At 47.2% G+C, this 22,356-nt stretch overlaps 1 protein-coding gene across 4 annotated transcripts in view; it reads left to right on the top strand.

The window, feature by feature from the left end:
- Positions 1-22,356, top strand: part of RFX7 (regulatory factor X7) — a 494,781-nt gene that overhangs the window by 173,892 nt on the left and 298,533 nt on the right. The gene's annotated exons all lie outside the window — the stretch shown is intronic.

The raw sequence follows: 22,356 nt of genomic DNA, 5'->3' as shown, positions 1-22,356 counted from the left end.
ATATATATATATATATATATATATATATATATATATATATGTGTGATAATTCAATTTCCCATTTAAAAACATTGTTAAAATGCAATTATGGTTGCATACTAAAATTTAAAAATCTTCGAAATTGACCTATTTTTTTAATCCATCAGTTAAGTTTGTTTCAGCCTTACATCAAATAAGAACAATTTATTAATAATATATAAAACGTGAAAACTACGGTTGAACAAGCGTGTTGTCAAACTATTACACATAAGCAATAGTACTTATATGATCAGCAACTACAGATCAACATCCTTGTAAACGATGCATATGCATAAGAGTATAAAGAGACACAAGTAGCAAAGGACACCCCCCATAATAGATGCTCCAGATAAAAACAATGAATTAGTGCTTTAACGCATAAATACATATGCGATCAAATAAGCAGGTTGTCAGCCTACAGCACTTAAACGATCAGCCACTTCAAATCAACCTCATAATAAAGGTGCATATTTGCACGATCAGTACTGCATCATCAGCAAATAATAGAATTGGGACCCTTCTTCCAGTTTTAAAGGGGACATCTAAGGGTTCTTCCAATAGCTACATTGTTCAAAAAGAGGCTAAAGAGTAGAAGCACCAGAACGTATCCTTGCCGTATATCCTTTTTTTACAGAAAAGGTTTCAGTGCACTTGTCTTCTGGTCTGTACCTGACCCTGGCGGTAATGTGTAATGAGCACCATTATTTCCCGCACCAGGGATTATTGCCCGCACCTGTAATTGTTAAACAAACCATTACTTGTGCATGCTCCTTGAAAACCATAACTCGTCCACCTAATGCACACCCCACAACCTCACACGTAATGTAACAGAAAACATCACAAGTAATATCGTTGGCTCCACTGGTGAAATTACATGCCACCTTAGCATTGCTGATGTGTTGAAGAATAGAATAGAATTTGTTTGGAGAAGTGTTGTAAGGTAATGCCTTTCTGTATCACTTTTTAGTGTAAATATTGTGTTTGAGTATTGAGTGTTTATAAAGTGCCTGACTGCCCCAGCAACTGGGCATCCCAGCGCTAATTTCAGAAAAGAGATCGGCGGAGCAACAAAGGTTAGATGGAAAATAGCCAGGTCTTCACAGCTCTTCTGAAGGCCCAGTGATTCTGGATGGTCCTAATGGACAGAGGCAACGTTTTCCAAAGGGTGGGAGCTTTCGCAGAGTAAGAGCGCCCTCCGGCTCTCGTGCTTCTCTCCCGAGGAACATAGGCTAGATGGAGCTAAGCAGAGTGCAAGGCTAGGTGTACTGATTGCACATACTGGGAGAGGATGTGCCCTAACGGCTAGAGCGGTCAACCTCGGAAGTTTGCGAACTGGGTTAGAGTCTCAGCAGGGATGCTCAACATCATGTGAATTTGGGCAAATCACTTAATCTCCGCATGCTTAACAAAAATGTAATGTATCCGTCAGTAACACAACTGGTGCTCATGTAAAGAGCTCTAATACCTTCATGTCTGGTTCGTGCTATATAAAACAAAACAAAAAAGCCCATACCAAAGTATGAGGCACCTTAGATCTACGAGTTGTGAATACATTTCTTTGAACAATCCATTTCAGAATGGTGCCCCTCCTGGTGAATGTGACAAGCTAGAAGTCTTAGACCGCAAAGTGACCACCACCTGTACAATTGATTCATGGTGGTTGCAAGGTGCTGTCAGTTCAGTTTTACATTTAGGACTAAAATCTTAGACAGTGTTTTCCATATGTCACTAGGAACTTCATTTTTAACTTGTCTAGACAACTGGCTGGTAAAGGAGATATCAGCTCATCAATGTAGTGCATGTCTCAAATGATGAACAGCATTCCACCTTCATCATTTCGTGTTCAGTCGGTGTCAAAACATCCCATCTGCAGCTCCCGGCAGATCCCACATTACCATGGCTCAGCCACCGATACCCAGATGGCTTAAGTATTCCCAATACTGAATAGAATGCTGGGATTTTAGAGACTGATTCCAATTTTCCTAACATCATAATCTGGGTAATGAAGATAGTGGGGCCAGTGAAGAAATTGTTGGCCTTAAAGGCGTTAAACATGCAATTAATCCTAGTGCAAACCTTCAAATTTGTCTGTTATGAGAGTGTTTGGCAACCCAAAGGGTGGAAGCATCCAGGTACTGGGATCATATAGTGTTGTTGTTGCCTCAGGAAATGTACATGCTACTATGGTGGCATACACGCAATCTACTCATAGGATGACATTTAGCAAATCTCCTGCCTCACATTACATTCAAGACGAATGCCTCTCTTTTGGGGTGGGAAGCATATATAGCCTATTTCACAATCCAGCAAATATGAACCAGTGCAAAACAATTCCTTACCATCTGTGCTTTGAGTTTCTAACCATGAAAGCCTATCAAACACATTCAGGGCAAGAATGTACTTATACGCACAGACAGCAGGACAGCCAAATATTACATTCGAAAGCAGGGAGAGACCTTTTGAAAATGTCATTAACGACGTGGCTGTGGGCTCTCAAAAGCAGAGCACCTACCAGGGACAGAGAATGACTTGCCGACTTACTCTGTGGGTGCAGTAAGAGCACATAAAAGTGGAAACCTGACCCCAAAATTCTCAATTTGTGCTTCCAAAGTTTGGCTCCACCAAGCATAGATCTGTTTGCAACAGTTAAAAAACAGAACGGCAAAACATTGTGTCTACGTTTACGCAGGCCTCCTATCCTTTCCCACTAACTGTTAGGGAATGTTCTGTGGATAAACTGTTCAGGGATATTTGCATACGCCTTTCCCACCCCTTTTACTGCTCAGCTGGGTTTCCAGTCACATCCGCATATGCCAAAATAGGACATACAAGCACAGAAGAAAGAGTACTAGGTTCATTAAGATGTCAAGTGAGCGAACCAGTCCTTTACTCAAAACAAATTATTTGTCTTGTTTACCTCCATAAACTTAGCTCTACCCATTTTTAAAGGGATCCTAGCCAGATCGCATGCACAGTGCATTCTGCTTTGTCATAAATGTGCCAACCTCATCGCTCCTCTAGACATTGACTCCTACCACTGGTCCTACTCGGTTACCTCAATTTTCTTGTCGTCGACCCCAGTGATGCCAACTCCACCTCCCTCCTGGAGAGCCAGAACAACATCTGCCTCACACAACTAGTTACTGTACCCACGTACAAAGCCAGACACACACTCCACTCCACTCCATTTTTACCTCCAGCAACAGAATCAAATTCAGCCACATCACAGAACTCATATGGACTGACCACGCCATTGTTCACGTCACCATTCCCAACGCTTAGCACTCCATCCCCAAGCATACAGATCCTCTAACCACAGCTGGTGCAAGGTAACTTGCCGTTAAGACTTTCTTATTTCCCTAATCTGTTTTTCCTCTGGCTCTTCCCTTTTAGCTGTGTTATGTTGGTACCTTGTCAGGCGCCAGGACGCTCCTTTGCTGGAGCAGCTGTGCGCGTAATAAATAACTATAACATAACATAACATAACATAACTGAGACACACTGGACACAGGCCTTCAGTGCCACCTAACCCGTAGCTTCATCAGACCTTGACCAGGTCGTCTAGTAAATCTCCGCATGGATCAGCAAATGCGCCGACAGTAGCCCCGATGAATCCAACAACACCTCAGAACAAGCCGGCTGGTACACCCCAGAACTCAGAACCACCAAGCACAACTGTTACCGTCTCTAGAAACAGTAGCACTGCAAACAAAAACTCTGACCAAGCCGCTCAAAAAGCAGCTCTCAGCAACTTCCACTGCCCCAAAGGAAGCCATGAGAACAGCAATCACAGCCCGCATTAATGAGGCGGCCAAGCACATGAAAGTACTCTTGGAAATAGTCAAGGAATTATGCAACCCAGCAGCCGCAGGATACACAATCCTACCCTCTCCAGAACTCTGCAACACCCACTCGGCCACCGTCTACAACAAATTCGACCCCCTTCCACTGCTCTCGACCTCCAAAGCCTTGACCAACCAGCACACACCAGCCGAATGAACACCACTTTGACTCCGCTCACCACTCATGTCATCCATTCACCCCTGGGCACCCATCGACCCCTGCCCCCACTGTCTCTTCAACCTCGGAACCAACCCTATCAGCATAGAACTCACCAGCATCATCAACACCTCCATCACCATAGCATTCTTCCTGGACAGATGGAAAATGCAGAGGTCAGACTTCTCCTAAAGAAACCCTCTGTCGACCGCAGCGAACTCCAGAATTATCGACCTGATCTCCCTGTTCCCCTACCCGGCCAAAGTACCCGAGAAGGCTATCATCAAACAGCTTACCGAATACATGGAACAAAACCACCTAATTGACACCTTGCAATCATAATTGCGTGCTAACCACGCTGCCACAGACATCAGAACTTTCTCAACCCCAGAGAGACTGTGGCCTTGTGCCTCCTCGAATTCTCTGCTGCTTTCAACATTTCCCACCACATCCTCATCAATAGACTCTATTACATCGACATTCAGCAAAATGCTCTCAAGTGGATCGCCTCTTTCCTCACAGTATGCACACAGAGTATCCGGCTGCCTTCCTCCACCTCCAAACCCAAGGACATCTTATGCGACGTAACTCCAGGATCATCCTTCAGCCTCACCTTGTTCAACATATACATGACCTCCCTCACAGACCTAGTCAGATCCCACAGCCTCAATATAATTTCCTACGCAGACAACACTCTACTCATCCTCTAGCTAACTGAAGTCCCTCCACCACCAGAATCAACTTCTGCGACACCATCATCAACATAGCCAACTTGAGCGATAGCTGCCTTAAACTCAACTCTGACAAGACAGAAGTACTGATATTTGGAAGGAACTGAACCGTATGGAACCACAGCTGCTGGCCAGCACAACTCAGACATACACACACCTACAGACCATGCACGCAACCTAGGTATCATCCTTGACAGTGTACTGACAATGAAATGACAAGTCAGCTCAGTCACCTCCTCCTGCTTCCACATCTTTCGGATGCTCTCTAGAATCTTCGGATGGATCCCAATTAACACCAAAAAGATTGTCTCTCAGGCCCTCATTGCCAGTCGCCTCGACTGCCGCAACACTCTCTACGCCCGCATCTCCACCCAGCTCCTCAGAAGACTCCAGACTATAAAGAATGCTGCAGCCAGACTTATCCTGGACCTTCCTCATCGGACCTACATCACCCCCACCTCTGAAACCTCCACTGGCCCCCACATCCAGAGATGCCAGTGCAAGATCTTCACTCACGCCTGTAAAGCCATGAATGATCAAGGACCGGCCTACATCAACCAATGACTGAACTTCTACCTACTCGCAAGACACCTGCTCTCCTCCTCATTCACTTCTCGCATCAGTCGCAGCCGAAGAGGAGGCCGCTTCATTATCGCTGCCAAAACCTGGAGCAACCTACCCTTCCAACTTCGAACAGCACTCTTCTTGGCGGACTTCAGGAAGAAACTCAAGACCTGGTTCTTTGACCGACGTTGCACCCACAGCCCCCAGATACCCCCAAGGGGTGACAGTGCTGCGCAATATAAATACTGTTTGATTGATGTGCAAAGATACAACTCACTGCCATTGTATTCACACATTTGATGCACAAAAAGGGGCAATAACAGTATTTCTTGCCTACAACCCATTTATAGCTACTAGTAAGGAAGCAGTGTGGCCTCTATTAATACAAGGTGGGAGGGAGCACACTGTCTCAGATTCCAGCACGGTTTACCCCATGGCATTCTGGGAAATTATGTTCGCCTACTGCAGAGTTGCTGTAGTTTTTCACCAAAGTGGGTGCAGGTAGTTCTGTTATCTCCAGGCATAGGTTTCTGGGCTTAGCCCTTCAAAACTGCAGCAACTATGAGGTAAGTGTGCTCCCTCCCCTTTTGTATTATTAGAGGACGCACTGCTGGGGTTTCTGAAGTGAGCAAACTAAATTTACCAGAATGTAATGGGGTGAACTGTGCTGGGATGAGAAGCAGTGTGCTCCTTCCCCCCTCACAAGCTCACCTGGGATGCACCTGTGTGCCTGCACAGTGATACTTTGACCTGTGTAGACTTGGGCAGCATTTCCGCAAACCCAGATGACTTTCCTCTGCTCTCTACTACTTCTGCGGTCTACTGATAAAGGGCTAAAACCAGAAACACGTGTCTAGATATAACTGCACTACCTACACCGACTTTGGTAAGAAAAAAAACTACAGCAACTTTGAGGTAAGCATACTATATTTACCAGAATGCAATGTCAACTGTGCTGGAGTGAGAGGTGGTTTACCCTGGAGTGGTGTTTTGACCTGTCAAGATGTGGGCAGCATTTCAGCAACCCCAGATGACTTTTCACTACCACTCCTGCTCTCTACTGACGAAGGACTAAACACAGAAACATGTGTAGAGATGATAGCACTATCTGCACCAACTTTGGTGAAAAACTACAGGAACTTTGAAAGTAAGCATAATGCACTTACCAGAATGCAATGTGGTGAACTGTGCTGGGATGACAGGTGGCGTTTTTGGTCCCCATGGGTTGAAAAGGCTCCCGTGAGACGAGCTGACAATCTTCCTGGTATGCACCTGTGTGCCTAAGGAGTGGTACTGTGAACTGTGAAGACTTTTTTTTTGATAATCTTTTTATTAGCAAAGTAGGTAAGAACAAATACAGTGTATCCGACATAGTTATAGGTTCCGCATTGTGTTGTTCCCACATATTGGCAGTATTTAGTGCAATAATCAGACATTTTCTTTTTACATATCCCAACTATTTCAAACTAAACTCCCCCCACCCCTACCCTCCCTCCCCCGGCACTCGTATTTAATCACATTCGATATTTGTGGTACATGACTCTACCTAAAATGGCTGATTCACAGTTCTTGACTCATCACAGACCTTTCGGGGACTATATACAGTATGGTATGCATAAGGTCCCCATTCTTTGCACCTAGAACTGTTCTCTCCTATCGGAGTTGAAGTCGGCGCCAACTATAGGGGAAGCTTCACACATTCCGAGCATAACACTCTACATCCTAACCGGCAGTAGATGATGAATCAGATGCGGTGTCCTCACCCGCCTCAAAAGCCCCAAGTGTAGCATTCCAGTCCAGGGACGTTAGGGTCTTCCAGAGTCCCCTACGCTCTTCGAGCTGCAATGTCTCGCCCTCCGCCTTTCCCCAACGTACCACTTTTGCTCTCCACACCTCTGGGTCTGGCGGCCTAGCCGACTTCCAGCGCATTGTTATTGTGCGTTTCGCAGTAGCAGAGCTAGATCAGTAAATCGTGTAGCTACCCTTTTTTTACGCTCCACAGGCCCCAACCCTAATATGGCATATTCTATAGTGGTGTATGGCTTGGAAGGAGCCAATGTAAGTAGAGCCTCATGGATCGTCTTCCAGTAGTACCCTAGTTTCGGGCAGTCCCATATCATATGTATTAGTCGCGCATCATCCCCACCGCATCGGGGGCAAGTGTCAACTGTGTTGGGGAACATTGTGTGTAAGTGGTGGGGTGTTAGGTACGCTCTATGTAGGACCATAAGTTGAATTAATTTAAATTTCGGGTTCCTTGACACTTTCTTCAGGAATTTGAGGATTCGCTCCCATTCCTTGTCCCTGACCGTTCTCCCTATATCTCCTTCCCATTTTTCTCGCAGAGGCTGTAACGAGGTCGCCCTCCCCGCTCTTATACCATTCGTTATCCATTTTGTCAGGTGGCTGCCCGATCCCATGAGGTACTGCATTGTGAGCAGCGGGTTCGTAAGTGGCTCCACCCAGTTCGGTGCCCATGTCTTTGCTATGTACCGACGCACCCCGGCGTGCGGGAGAAAGATTCCTCTCGGGGTTTGATGTGTGTCACGAAAGTCCTCAAAAGACATTACTTGGCCATCTGAAAACAGATCTCCCACTTGTGTCACACACGCTTCGTGCCATGTAGTGAGCGTTTGGTTCGAGAGCGGTCCCGTTCCCAGCGGGATTCCTAGTAGTGGTATCGTGGGGGCATAGGAGGACGCAGGGGACATGTACTTCACCGCCTTCCTCCAGTAGTTAATCGCGATTCGCAGCAGGGGAGGCGTGGAAGTTCCCCCTTGACCAGTCCGCCTCTGACATGCCAATTTCATGCAGCTTACGTCCTGCCAGCCAGTAGGCCAGCCACTGCAGTTGACAAGCATAGTTGTATGCCTGGAAGTCCGGGACCCCCATACCGCCCGTCACAGTGGTAAGCTGCAGTTTAGACAGGCTGATACGTCTCCGTCCCGTTCCCCACACTAGTTCCATTAGAATTGTATTCAACATCTTGAACATTGTAGCAGGGACCACGAATGGCAGGCTCATGAAGTAGTAAATTAGGCGGGGTGGCACTACCATCTTAGAGATGGCCACTCTGCCCGCCACCGACGATGGGAAGGCGGTCCAGAATTGTACCTGTGATTTCAGCGCTGCGGTCGCCCTTCCCAGGTTTCCATCAATCATATCCTTCGCTCCTCTGTATACCTGTATCCCCAGGTACCGGAAGGTTGTCTCCGCCACCTGAAAAGTGTGAGGTGCGAAGGACACTCCAGGTAGTCGCTCCAGTGCTGCTGAAGCAGAACCCTTAAGACTTAGGCTCGCTAGTGGTGAGGCCCGACAATGCATGGAAGTCCTCGAAGATTTCGGGGATGGGATCCAAGTCACCTCTCATATCCCGTAAGTATAGAATGATATCGTCTGCATACGCCGACACCACATGAACTGTTTAGGCTCTATTTATGCCCCGATGTTGAGCCATTGCTCTGTAAACTTCGAAGATTGGCACGAGTGCCAGTATAAACAAGAGCGGGGACAGCGGGCATCCTTGTCTGGTTCCCTTCGCTTTGTCCAGTTGTGCCGAGATGCACCTATTCGTGCGTACCCGGGCTGGCGGATGGGTATACAACAACTTGACCCAGGCAATATACTTGGGTGGTATCCAAACTTTGCAAACGTCGCAAACATGAAGTCCCATCTGAGGGAGTCAAATGCCTGCTTCAGGTCTAGGGAAATGCAGCCCTCGGTTCCCTCATGTGCCTGCTCGCATAGCATGAGTTGGCTGAGCCTCCGCAGGTTCATGGCCGTACTCCTGCCAGACACGAACCCGCACTGGTCTGGGTGTATTAGTTGTGGGATGTATTGAGCCAGTCTCGTCGCTAGGATCTTGCTCAGTATTTTATAATCCGTATTTAGTAAGGACCGGGGTCTGTAGTTGGCTAAGTGCATTCCGCCTCTGCCCGGTTTCAGGAGTGAGACTATCAGTGCCTGTAGGGACGACCGTGGCAGTTTCTGTGTTTGCAGCGCTTCTTGGTACACTATATGTAGGCGTTGGGCAAGGAGGTCGATATAGGCCCCATAGAACTCGGCTGGGAGGCCGTCCGTCCCAGGGGTTTTATTCCGTGGGAGCGCGCGTATGGCCTGCCGAACCTCCGCAACCGTGATAGGGCGTGTCAGGTCTTCCTTCTGGTGGTCCTCAAGTCGCGGCAATTCGAACCCCGTCATAAACTCCTTGAACGCCATTTCCGAGAGTTGTCGGTGTGGGCCATACAGCGTCTCATAGTGGTCCCTGAAGACAGTGTTAATGGCTATTTGTGTCGTGGCTGGAGACCCCCCCCCCCTGGTCAGTAACCTCTAGTATGGGCATGTGTGCTGGGACATCTCGCACTGTACGGGCCAGTAAGGGCCCGACCTTTCTGCTTGTGCGTGTTGCCTGCATGTGTACTCCCTATATTCCAGCACACGCAGTTCCTCTAGGAGTTCAGCGTGGTGTATGTGCGCCTCCTGTAACGGCGTGAAGGGTAAGTTCGTACCTGCAGCTTCACTTTCCAGCATGGCTAGGCGGCCCTCCACCTCCCGGAGCCTTTCTAATACATTAAGTCTCATGCCCACTCATGTGCCAATCGCCTCCCCTCTGATTGACACCTTAAAGGCGTCCCATTCTACTTGCCGGGAGCTAGCAGAACCTGTGTTTATGCTGAAGTAATTTGTAATGGCATCTGCAAGTGTTGTCTTTAAAGACAGTGTCTTCCAGTAATTCCGTGGTTAGGCGCCATGCCGGTATAGGCGTTGGGACCCTACCCCAGTGCAATGTGACTTCCACTGGGTTATGGTCAGAGAGGGTCTTACCCATATGTTCCGCAGTGGTAACTGCCCCCAGCAATGGTTTGGCACAGAAGACTCGGTCTATTCTAGCGTGTAGTATATGGGGCGGGGAGTAGTAAGTGTATTCTCTGTTTAACAAGTGTTTGCATCGCCATGTGTCAACTAAATCCCATCCCTCTGCCCACTGCACGAGTGTGTCTGCCTGTCTCCTACTTTCAGTGGCTTGTACAGGTGGGTGTGACCTGTTTAGTGATGTATCCAAGACTGCATTAAAATCCCCACCTATAATCCACTGATATTCTGCCCAGTCTGCCAACACTCCATTTATGCTAGTTAAAAAATCCGATTCGCCTGAGTTCGGCGCATACACACTGCCAATCACACCAGGGGAACCATCCAACAATCCACGGACAAATACGTATCTACCCTCTATGTCCAGTCTCTTTTCCACTATCTTAAAGGGCACTGAGTTCCTGAACAATATAGCCGCCCCTCTTGAGATTACAGAATAAGAGATTGCAAACAGCTGTCCCTTCCATTTTTTGAGCAGTTTTACGCTCTCTGCACTGTTCAGATGAGTTTCTTGGAGGCAAACTATCATGACATTTCTCCGGTTAAGTTGTGCCAAAAGTCTATGTCTCTTGTGGATGGACCCCATACCCCTTACGTTCCAGGTGCATATTTTGTAGGTGTTAATAGTCCCCATTTCTGTCCGTGGTAGATGTGTCCATCTGGCTTTGTGCCAGTAAGGCCATGTGTAGGATATGCAGTGACCCAAGTGCCATCAAAACATGTAACCCCCTAACTTTAAGGTCCCCAAGTGAAAAAACCCGAGGTCCAAACCTTATTGCCCAACGTGGGCAAGAGTCAAACCTGAACATGTCTATATGTTGGGGGGTGGTGTCCACCTACACCTGCCCGGGGCCTGATGGTGGTACTACAGCGTGCCCTAAGCTAGTGTGTCCCCATTCCCTGTCAACCCACTCTTGCACCTGCATGAATCTCATACATTACCAACTGGAGTCTTCTAAGGACACACTCAGAATTTGTTTGCCACTTGTGCCGTGATTTTGGGAAAGAGCTGCAAGCTATCCGCAGAGCCCGACACCTCCGTGTGCGTGCCCGAGTTGCTGATGAGGTCCGATTTGCCTCTTGCATCGTGTGCAGCCAGTGCAGCCTTTGTCAGCTGGACTACCTTCGTCTTCTTTCCAGATCGTTCAGACGTTGTCCCACCGCTTGCCGCCGACTCTTTTGCGTGTTCTTCCCCCGTGTCAGTCCATTGGTGTTCCTCCTGGTGCGAAGGCCCTCCACCTTGGTCCTCTTCGAACGGGTCCTTCGTAGTCAGTGGTGTCAGAGCCACCTCCATCCACTCTGCTGCCTCCTCAGGGGTATCAAAGAAATGTGACTTGTTTTCGTATATTATTTTGAGGCGGGCCGGGAACAGTAGGGCATATTTCAAGTTTATGTCCTGCAGTTTGCGCTTCACTCCTAGGAATGTCGACCTGGCTCTCTGCACCACCGGGGTGAAGTCTGGATATACTGAGATCGTCTTATCCTCATACCATAGCGGCGCTTTTTCTCTCGCCACTCTCAGCACTGGGTCTCTGTCCTAGTGTAGGAGGTGTGCTATCAATGGTCGTGGTGGCGCACCCGGCCTAGGCGGCCATGCCGGCATTCTGTGTGCCCTTTCCACACTGTGTACTGGGTTAGGTCTTGCGGACCCACTATCTTCTTTAGCCAGTCCTCGACGAACTGCGTGGGATTCCTCCCTTCACTTTGTTCCGGTATTCCCAAAATTCTCACGTTGTTGCGGCGGGCCCGCCCTTCCGCGTCATCCATCTTGTCCCAAAGCAATTTAATCTGTTTCTCCATGGCGTCAATTTTTGTGGAGTGGTCCGTCTGCTGCGGTATCAGGTCGTCGAGCGCGATTTTATGTTCCGAGACCTTTTCGGCTAATTTGTTGAGTTCTGCCCTGAGGAGCGACACGCCGGTGGCCATATTAGCCATACGTAGCTCCAGTGCCTCCCTTCAGGCCTTTATTTCGGCCAATATGCGGTCCAGCTTAGCGTCCTGCGTGCACTTACCCGTCGGTGGTATGATCTCCATGTTGGAGGAGGCCAGCGGGTCCTCTGATCCGGTGGACTGTACGTCTGCATTTGTGCCCTGGTCTTGCACTTTGGCCCAGTGTTTCCCCATGGCTCTCGTCTGCAGAGTGGCGGTGGCAGAATCCTTACTTGATTTCAAGGCGGGAATTGCGGGTCTTCAGTTACCGTTCGTTCTTTAGTCGCAGCCTCTCCCCCTTGTACACCTGTCTGCATGGGGGTAAGTGCCCCGTACGTCCAGGAGGACGTCTAGTACAGCTGCCAGGTCCTGCTAGTGCTGCGATCCGGCACTCACCGTGTGTACCGCAGCTCTCTTCGTTGGGGCTCGGCACGGCACAACGGTCGGTGGATTGAGTGACCGCTACTTACAGCACGCCAGGAATACGTATCATGTGCAGGCAGAGGTTGGTGCCCCACTTTCTGGCTCTAGTGCTTCCTCTCGGGAAGGGCGCCTCACCATTGATTTCGGAGGCACTTGGTGATCCTGCCTGCTGTGCTTCGCTCCGTGCGACACTACGACGGTGCTCTACGCTGTGTTGTTGCCCCAATGCGTTCATCTATGCCCCGGTCTCGGTCTCTGCATTAGTTGCTGCAAGGCCGCTTCAGTCCCAGAAGAGCAATGCCGGTTTTTGCAGCAGTCACAAAATGGCGCCTCCTATCTCGGCCCGGCTGCGGAGACGAGCACCCCCTCTGACTCGGCCCCAGGGCTCACTCAGGTTCTGCACGCGCCTTGTGGTGTTTGGTAGGGCACTCGGGCTAGTCCTCGGAGGCACTGTAGCTTTTACGCGATGTCTGCACTGCCTCAATCCCGTTGGTGGTAGTGTTCCAGGCACCGCGCCTGCCCGCCTCCAGGGAGCCTCCGGCGCCGGCCCAAGGGACACGTCCGCGCCGCCCTGCTCGTATACAGATTGTGCAGGTATGTACTGTGTCGACGCTGCTTCACTCCGGTCACCTCGGCTAGTCAGGACAATGCTCCGCTTCGCCAGTTCCCTCGCGCCGCAGCGCCGGCCGCCCCGGCTCACCTTTCAAATTTAGGCCGCGGCTTGTCACGGGAACCTAGGCCTCGCCAGTGCCGTCCGTTGCTCTTGGTCCCAGATGGTTTGCGGGACTCGTGGCTTGTCGTCGCTAGTTCGCCACTCTCATGGCGTTTTTTGGGGGCTCAAGTGGGCGTCTGGGGGGTTCAGGGTATCAGGATAGTTAGCTAGTGTTCCGGGCAAAGGACGGAGCTATTTCACAACGCGTCCACCATGCTCGGCTCGTGGCCACGCCCCCGTGAACTGTGAAGACTTGAGCAGCATTTCAGAAACCCCAGATGACTTTTCTCTGTGCTCTACTTCTTTTGCTCTCTAGTGATGAAGGGCTAAACCCAGAAACACGTTTCTAGAGATAACAGCTTTACCTTTAGAGCATATCATGCTGCAAAATGGAAGCAGATTCTACCGTTAGCTCCTGCAGTACAAGACATTACAGGCTACCTCTTCCATTTGTAGCATAGAGAGCTTACTTATACATCTGTCAGATTACTCTTAGCAGCACTAACTGCCTACATGCAGAACAGGCAACATATGTACCTATTTAAAAAAAAACAGTAATGAAAGCATTTATGGAAGGACTTAGGAGTTATCCTTCTACTCCACCAGCCCCAGCCTAGAGTATAAACTGTGTCCTTACCAGGCTTATAGGACCACTATTTGAACCGTTTCAATGTCAACTCCAATTTCAAACTTGGAAAGTTGCCTTTCTAGTGGCAATCACTTCTTTCAGAAGAACAAGTAAACTGCAGGTACTTACTCTGCAGCCACCTTTTATTTAAAAGTTTCCCAAGCAAATTAGTTCTATGAACAAATCCAAAATGTCTACCTAACGTGGTCTCAGCCTTTCATACAAGTCAGACCAAAGAGCTACCAGTGTTCTTTCTAACCCAGACGCAGTAGCAGAGAGACCCCTACATATATTAGATGTTAAAATGGCTACCATGTTCTACATTGTTAGAACAATTTTTTTTCAAAACACACAGCAGCTTTTTGTTACTTTTAACAAACCTCACCAGGGGGCACCAATATCCAAAGCAGGAATTGCTTGATTGATAGTTAGGTGTATTCAAACATGTTATCAGAAAGCGCATTCCACACGTGAACAATGAGCCACTATGGCTTTCCTAGGAAGTACCTCCATAGAAGAGATTTGTAAAGCAGCAACATGGAATAGCCCACATACCTTAACTAAACACTGCTCTGTTGATGTATTCACCCATCAACAAGAAACACTGGGTCGAGTACTATGTCAGACAAGTACTTCAACCAATTGCGAACCACCACAAAGGGGAGCACTACTCTACATTTAATGCTAAGCATATGTTTGAGCAGCTGATACATGCTATGAATGGAATATCTTAATTACCCTGTAAGCATCTATTTGTAGCGTCTAGTGCCATAGATTCATATGCACCCACCCTCCTTCGCAGAAGCCTTTGGTTCCAGTACTTCATAACATATTTAGCAATATCATTTACACTTCCAATTATATGCATGTTTCTTTATTCTGTCACTTAAGTGCTCCTTTTTCTAATGCTCAACCAATGATCCAAAAGCAATATTATAAAGGAGCCAAGCAACATGCGCAGTGCACACTGTAAGGGGAGTCACTACACCTCGGGAATCGAAAACTTCTTTGAGGAAAACCAACATGTAAATGTCCGAGCCCAACTCTGGATGGCTGGATAATCCCAAGCATATGAATCTGTGGCACTACACTCTGCGAAGAGATGCTGACAGTATAGCACATTGCTTCTTAACTCTTAGCAGCTGCTTGCAGTTTACATTGTAGTATCACATGCCACCCACCCATCCACCCACCACCTGGAAGGAAAGACAACGGTTGCTAGTTGGCTTTACTAAACATTTTAAAACTTTTTAAACGCGCCCAAGCAGACACACCTATTCCAATGGGAAAATTTACATTCTAAGTTGGAATCTGCATGCTTATGCCTTGTTGGTTTTGGTTAATAATCACAAGTCATTCTTCAAAGCAAAACTTAATGTTCGAGGCATACAAGCTGCAGATCACACACTGTGCATAGATCGCCACCTGGTGTTGGCCCAGGATGTTTTGGAAAAGTCTTTGAAAGTAATGAGATAGGTGACTCCTCCTTTGGACCATAGTAATTGCTCAGGAGATCTAGCGTCCGCCCTCCCCTACGCAGCCTCCATTGGCTTCCGGTTGCCCACCGGATTATGTTTAAAACACTGGTTCTCTCTTTTCGTGCGACCCATCAGCTCGGACCTGTGTACTTGAGGAAAAGGTTTGCCTTGTATGTTCCGAATCGCTGCCTCCGCTCGGCTAATCAGTGCCAAATGATTGTGCCTAGATTTAAGTACTCCAGACTAGGAGGCCAGTCTATCTCTGTCAGGGCCTCCTTGGACTGGAACGCTCTTCCTTTGCATCTTAGGGCTGCCCCGACCATCACTGCCTTTAAGAAAGGGCTGAAAACTCATCTGTTTAATATGATCCTATAACTGTCAGCTCTTCTCCGCTATCTGTGCAACCTCACTTTTCGCGCCAGGATACTTACTAGTAATAGAGAGCGTTATAAAAGTTTTTATAACATAACCTAGTGCGCATGGGCATCGGCTCCATCTTCAGATTGTGTTTTCCCGCCATCGGGCTCGTATGTGTTTATCGTGCTCCAGTTCGGTGCTGTTACCGATCCAACTTTCGACATGCACTCCATCACCCTTTTCTTCTGTATTGTTTCGATCACGAACCCTAGTTGACGCGCATCTCTAAAAGCTCGAAGTCTTCAATTCCGGTCGTCGACGAAGGCCTACGAGCCTACCTACGCCATTACATCTGGCTCATAAAAAGGACTCCTTTTAAAAAGTGTCCTCAATGTGGATCCAAGTTTCCACATACAGATCTTTATGAGTTGTGTCACATCTGCCTTTCACCTGAGCACGAGGCCAGAGACTGTCCGGCTTGTGCCTCTTTCCGCTCCAAGAAAACGATTCAGGATCGTCTAGCTTGAAGAAGCATGGCTCGCTCTTCGACATTCATTCCCGACTTCATCTTCCAGGAGGGAGTCGATGTACCAGAGCAGGAGCGGATCGAAGAGGGCCTCATCAACGCCTCCGAAGCCGAGAACTCCGATGTCGAAGACATCACTCCAGGGCAGCGGGTCGTAAGTACCGACGCTGGCCCCGACCGCCACCCCCCAAAAAAGGCTTCGGTAACACCTTCACATTTGGGCCTAGGTGCACACCGGGACAGTACTTCTCATGCCCGCCTTCGGGTCCGGCAAAGAAGTCAACTAATAAGCCTGCAGGCCACTCTGGATCGAGTCATCCTGCCGTCGGGGCCGAAACCAAAACCCCGGCACCCAAAAAGAAGCCCTTGTCCTCCTCTGTGCTGACCACTAGCTCCATATCCACACACTTGGCACCAAAACCTACTGGGGCTGACCCCTCGACTCCGAAAAAGTAATCGGAACCGAGTTAAAAGCCACTTCCAAAAAGTACGGACTCTCAACCTTCGACACAGAAAAAACCCTTGGAACCGAAAAAATAATTGGTTCCCCAGGCTCCTTCAGAAACTAAAAAAAAACTCACGTTTCTAAGCCAAAAGAGCCTAAAGCCACTCCAAATTCTGTGTCACGTAAACCTTCGGAACCGAAAAAATCAGCGCCAAAAGACCAGCCGACATCAGAAGAGCTTTTTCGACCGGATCCCACCCAAAAACTCTTCTAAAAGACCCAAAAACAGGTCAACTGACTCCCAGTTCCAAAAAGAGACCAATGGACATGCCTCTACTGGCTCCATCTCCACCAAAGAAGAAAGAAGCATTGCAACATCTCCTCTCAGACTCCCTTCTCCACCTCCTCCTCTACCTCCCCCTCCACACCACTCACCTACTCCATCTCCACTCCCCTCACCTTCTCCTCCACCACAGGATGATGATGACACCTCTGACGACGGGGGGGAGGGTGTAGATGATGAACCACTAGGGGATCCTATTCAGCCTTACACCCCAGAGCCATGGGACGATTATGGCACACCCGATGTACCTGATGTATCCCAAGATGACATCTTTCCCTCTAGACCTTCCCCTCCAAAGGACACCATGGGTTTCAACTAGCTCGTTCACAGATCTACACAATACCACAGGGTAGGTCTACATACAGACCCAGTGGAGGAGGATTTCTTAATGGACACATTCGATACATCCCAAAGGTCTACTTTGGTTCTACCTATGTTCAAAGGGGTAATTAAACACACACCTGAGGTGTTCAAAGACCCTGTTAGGGCTGGGGTTATTAACCCCAGAATAGAGAAGAAATACAAATCTCCCCCAGCAGACCCTTTTTACATCAAGGGACCATTAGATTCCTAAGTGGTCTCCAATGCCAGAAAAAGGGCCAACTCACAAACGTCAGGCGATGCTCTGCCTCCCTACAAGAAATCAAAACTCTGGGACGCTTTTGGTAAACGTACAGCAGCACAAGCAGTCAACATATGGCGAATCGCAAACAAACAAGCTTTGCTAGCTAGATACGATAGGGCACACTATGACCCTACTGCAACACCTTCCTGCAAATACAAGACCAAAGCCAACAACCTCATACAAGAGGGTAAACTCATAACAAACATCTCCATTCCTTGCGCTCTAGATGTAGCAGACACCGCCTCCCGAGCCATTAACACAAGTGTCCTTCTACAGAGACATGCATGGCTACGCATTTCAGGTTTTAAACCAGAAAATAAACTAAAAATACTTAACCAGCCATTTGACCAAAAACACCTATTTGGCCCTGATGTGGACTCCTCTGTAGAAAAGATGAAAAAAGATACAGACACAGCTAAATCAATGGGAGCCTTGAAATCGCAAGCTCCCAGGCATTCTTTTTGTTGCTCCTCTTACAAAGGCACCTCCAGAGGCTGTTCCTCTGACAACCCATGCACGTTCTACAAAAATCCCGCCCAGACCTCATTTACCAGAGGTTATCACAGAGCAGGATACAGAGGCAATAACAACAAAGGTAGAGGCAAAACCAACAATACTGGCTCTTTCTCCACCTCTACCCAATGACTTCCCTCTACTCCCCCCGGACCATTCCACTCTGGTTGGGTAAGATTGCTATAATTCCTAACTGTCTGGAACAACATCACTACAGACAGGTGGGTGAGACAAATCGTTCAATCAGGTTATTGTCTAGAACTCAACCCTACCCCCCAAACATACCACCCAAACAGCTACCAATGTCACTAGAACATTTATCACTTCTGAAGCAAGAGGTACTTTCCCTCCTACAAAAACGTGCAATAGAACCATTTCCCCTGCATCAACTAAACACAGGGGGTTTACTCCCTGTACTTCATCATTCCAAAAAAGGACGGATCTCTGAAACCCATCCTGGACCTCAGACCACTAAACGTTTACATACAGTCAAACCATTTTCACATGGTCACACTTCAACATGTCCTTCCTCTTCTCCCATTCCCATTCACATCTCTCACAGGAAATATTTATGGGTTGTAGTGGACAGTCAGCATTACCAATTCAAAGTACTCCCATTCGGAGTCACCACAGCACCCAGAGTCTTTACCAAATGTATGGAGATAGTTGCGGCTCACCTAAGAAGACAGCAAATTCATGTCTTCCCTTACTTAGACGACTTGCTCATAAAAGCCGAGTCATGCAACCAGTGTGTTCATCACACTTAGCAGTTATACGTCCATGTACAACTGTCCCCCTGGGCACCAGTGTTTTGCTGACAAAAAAAATCCAGCTTCTTTCTTAAATCATATGGTTTCTCACAATTTGTTTATATTCAATTTTTATTTCATTGAATTTCCGATTCTTTATATGTTCATTTCATCCAAATTCAAATTTCATTCATAAAAGTGGTATACATCCAAGATGATATACATCCAATGCATTTCGGTGGTTAATCCACCTTCATCAGGGATCCATCTGTAAATAACAAACAATAATTTCTGAGCATACTGTTACATGACTCCTCTGTACACAAAAAATTATATCAACAGTTATTTATAAGCTATAAGGTAAAAAGATCTAGTCAGATACAACCTGTATTTATATCATATGACACTAAACAAACAAAGTTTGTTCTAGCTGAGTCCATTCTCCAACATCTATTAAGTAAATGATGATTCATATGTACTGAATAATTTTGTTATACTAACCAACAACTCTTAACGTGTTATATTCGGGAAACATATTCCTGCAACATACGACGTAACCCATTAGCTAACCAATGAACCCTGCTTACACAGCCATTGGGATATAAACTACGCTGTCTACTGTGAACGACTCCTTATCCAGCGTTCTAATGGGTGTACCTCAACGGTTTCCAAATCCTACTCAGAAAGCCTTTCATGCGTTAATGCTATGCTCTCACCTGTGCTGGCTCTGTACGCGTCTCCTGATGTATATCATCATCGATCGGTAATATAGTTAATGACACCTTGCCTCAAAAATTGAAGAGTCTCGGAAAAGCCAAAAAATCCTTGGTTCAATGAGGCACTGAACGAGGACAGGCGAAAACTGAGAATGGCTGAAAGGAAATGGAGACAACATCCCTCCTCCCCCGAGCTGAAAGCCCTCAGAAAAACAAGGAAACAATATGACAAAAAGATAATAGACTCCAAAAAAGAATTTATAAGGGCTGAACTGGACAATGCCATAAACAGACCACGAAAACTCTTCGAGATTCTAAAACAACAGTCAAATAAACTAACCAAAACGGCTCAAGAGAACCCAAAAAACCCCATAAGCTGCGAGGAATTCTCCTCATTTTTTACGTAAAAAAAACGAAACTGCTAGAAATTGAGCTCACAAGTGCAGCGGCTAACCTCACGACCCTTCCCTCATCTAAAAATGAGGCTAATGCCTGCAGCGATGACATTGACCTAATGAATACAACTCTAAAGAAAGCGTTGCAATGGCTAACAGCCAATCATCTGAAACTTAATGCCAACAAAACAGAATTCCTGTTAATCTCACCGACAAGGAGTCAACCAGAGGTAAAGGAATGGGCTAAATTGGTGACCGCGCTTAACTGCACTCTGACCCTAATTAACTCAGCCAAATCCCTAGGAATTACATTAGACGAGAACCTCGACATGAAAGAACACATTAACTCTATGGCGAAGAGTGCCCGTTTCCACTTGAACTATCTAAGAAAACTGAAACCCTTTATCTCAGAAGCGGATCTAAAACTTGCCATCCAATCGCTAGTTATCTCGAGGATCGAATATGGCTGCACCACGTTAGCCGGCCTACCGAAAACATCCACTGCACCACTAAAAGCCTGTCTCAATGCAACGACAAGACTCATCACGGGAACGAGGAAATTCAATCACATATCTCCTCACCTGAAGGCACTAAACTGGTTACCTTACGAAGCCACAAAGCGGTCCACTACAACACGCCTAGATATCTAGCCAAGAAAATTAAGCTATCAGGAGGTAACAGACCAACTAGAAGCGCTAAAGAGTTGCTATTGCAGCCGGCCTTCTTCCGGAAGAAAAAGACCTATGACCGAGCATTCTCCGGAGCCGCCCCCAGAGTCTGGAACTCACTCCCTCCTAACATCAGGAAGATTAAAAATACTGTAACATTTAAACGGGAACTGAAAAGCCACATGATGAGTAAATACCCTACATAGAGATGCCTACAGACCGTTAGTATGAACATTTACGCCAAAAGAGGATCAGACTCATCATGAATAAGCTGAAGATCAATAAGACAATTGACTGAGTACAGCTCAAGCCTCGGCTGTACACTTTACTGCTACCTCATATTTATGTGATCTCAACACTGTATCTCACACCCAAAAGATATTACCTCTACCTTACTTTGTTTATCTTTTGACCTTGCTACTAGCTAGACCTATTCAACTCTTATTACTAATTTACTCAGGTAATTGTACTGATAATAATATGGAACCCTACCTCACCGAGCTGACTGTATGACTATGACACAAGCGAAACTCTATGCACCTCTAAATGCTAATTGCACAGGCGTTATGAATAGATTTATCTAATCACCCTAGATAGCATATCACCTTCTACCTTCATATCTGTTTGCTGCTATAACTGTTATAATTGTTATTATAATGTCAATCTGTAATCATCTATGTTAAGCGCTCTGATACCCACGGGTCTTGTTCGCGCTATAAAAAACACTATTAATAAATAAATAAAATAAATAAATAAAAGGGCGTCCCAGCGCTGAAACTATACCTGCTTGATCCAGAGGGAGGGTAGTTTATGGGAAGAGCCAGGGTTTCAGTAGCCTGCGGAAGACCAGTAGATTGGTTTCCCTTCGGATGAGGAGCGGAAGGGCATTCCATAATTTTGGGGCATTATATGAAAAGAGACGTCCCCCTGAACGTGCTTTTCTTATTCTAGGGACACTAGCCAAGGAGAGGGTATCTGATCTCAACTGTCTGTTGGATTTATGGGGTTTAATGAGAGGTCTCAGAATGGGGGGGGGGGGGGGGGGGGCGGCATCTGCCATCAAGTATTTTGTGTGAGATACAGAGGGTTTTAAAGGTAATCCTTCCTGAATTGGGAGCCAATGCAATGATTTGAGGGCAGGTTTGGCAGAGTATCTGGATTTTGTCCCGGTAAGGAGCCTTGCGACGGCATTCTGGGCACATTGTAGTCTGCTGATGACCGATATGGGGGCACCTAGGTACAGGGCGTTTCCGTAGTCCAGTCTAGAGATAATTCAACCCTGCATTAGCAGTTTCCTGGACAGGAAGGGAATTAGGGGAAGGATTTTTTGCGCTGTCTCTATGAGGCCAAAGCATGTACCGGCGGTTTTTCTTGCTTGGACTTTAAAATTGAGGTCTTGGTCCATCCAGATGCCAAGGCTCTTGATTTCCCTTTTTTTAGGGTGGAGGGAGATCCCATACAGGGTGGCCATGAGAGAGAGGGAGGGAGTTTGCGTGGGTCACCAAGTAGAAGGATCTCTGACTTCTCTCTGTTAAGTTTGAGGCGATAGTCGCACATCCATTTTGAAATGTTCTGGAGACAAGAGGGCAAGTTATCCAGACATTTGATTGACTGGTTTATAGAGATGACCAGTTGGGTGTCGTCAGCGTACATGACTACCTTTAT

This window comes from Lissotriton vulgaris, chromosome 2_1 (assembly GCF_964263255.1).
Source record: "Lissotriton vulgaris chromosome 2_1, aLisVul1.2, whole genome shotgun sequence".
NCBI lineage: Eukaryota > Metazoa > Chordata > Amphibia > Caudata > Salamandridae > Lissotriton > Lissotriton vulgaris.
The sequence above is the reverse complement of the archived record's forward strand: the minus strand, read 5'-3'. Positions and strand labels throughout refer to the sequence as shown.